This window comes from Stegastes partitus, unplaced genomic scaffold, assembly GCF_000690725.1.
Source record: "Stegastes partitus isolate 25-593 unplaced genomic scaffold, Stegastes_partitus-1.0.2 Scaffold831, whole genome shotgun sequence".
Lineage (NCBI taxonomy): Eukaryota > Metazoa > Chordata > Actinopteri > Pomacentridae > Stegastes > Stegastes partitus.
The window spans coordinates 174,610-175,735 of NW_007578562.1; the positions used below are offsets into that span (position 1 = coordinate 174,610).

Genomic DNA, 1,126 nt, shown 5'->3' on the forward strand with positions numbered 1-1,126 from the left:
AAGTGTAGGAACAGCATAGAAGGGCAGCATCACATGAATAATCACATTTATGCCAGTCAGACACAAACATTGACTCATCTACACTGTGAAACATTGATTAAAATGGTTTATCTGTAATGTTTTGAACAATTTACTGTTTTGGTTTATTTTATTAGTAGTAGTATTATTATTATTATACAAATTTTGTTTCATTAAATTACAGAAAATAACTCGTAAAACCACAGAAAAAAGTATTAATTTACATTTAGGGGGAAAAAAAACAATTAAAACTGTAATGTCAACATCAAAAGTCTGTATTTTCAGAAATGGTAATTTGTTCTTTTATACTGTTAGGCCATACATTTACACTCTACTCTGCTTAAATCAGCTATTCAGTTTCTTTCTAAATTAAAATCAGCAAAATGTTTTTAATTTCTAGATATTATTTGAAGCCTTTATTTTAAAGCATATATATATATAGTGAGAAATGAAAAATGACAAATAATGTTTTAAATTGTTATTTTACAAATTTTTTCACATGTTTTGTTCAAATACAGATCATATCTCACAAAATCACAGGGAAAAAAGTACTAATGCACACGTGTTTAAAGCTGAATACACACTTACTTTTTTCTGGTGTCCTTGCCGCCAAATGTTCACAATGTTTTTTTGATTTTTGTTTTTTACAGATGTTTGCTCTTACAGTGTACCCCACCGTTTTTTGTTTTTTATTTTAAAAAGCTCATATTAGTTTTTTTTTAATGCGGTTATAGTTTATTATCTCTACGAACAATTAACCAGTTAAATCAATGACAGCGTCTTTAAAATAGTAATACAACAACATTTCTTGTAAAATCACAGTAAAACAGTGTGAGCTGTGGTCACCAGTTGTCTTTTGAGAGTTTTGTTGGGGGTTTTTTTTGTTTGTTTTGTCATGGACACTTAACATAAATAGCAATGCATCTTTATTATTTATGATTCAGGATTAAGATCTACCAACTCTGTTTAACATATAGACATGCTTATACCACTATACAGACTTACAAAAAAAAAGGAAAACTAAATGCATCCATCCATCCATCATCTATACACCACTTAATCCTCACTAGGGTCATGGGGGGCTGGAGTCTATCCCAGCTGACTCAGG

At 29.8% G+C, this 1,126-nt stretch overlaps 1 protein-coding gene across 1 annotated transcript in view; it reads right to left on the reverse strand.

The window, feature by feature from the left end:
- pax4 (paired box 4) overlaps positions 1-1,126 on the reverse strand; it is a 6,392-nt gene that overhangs the window by 1,691 nt on the left and 3,575 nt on the right. The gene's annotated exons all lie outside the window — the stretch shown is intronic.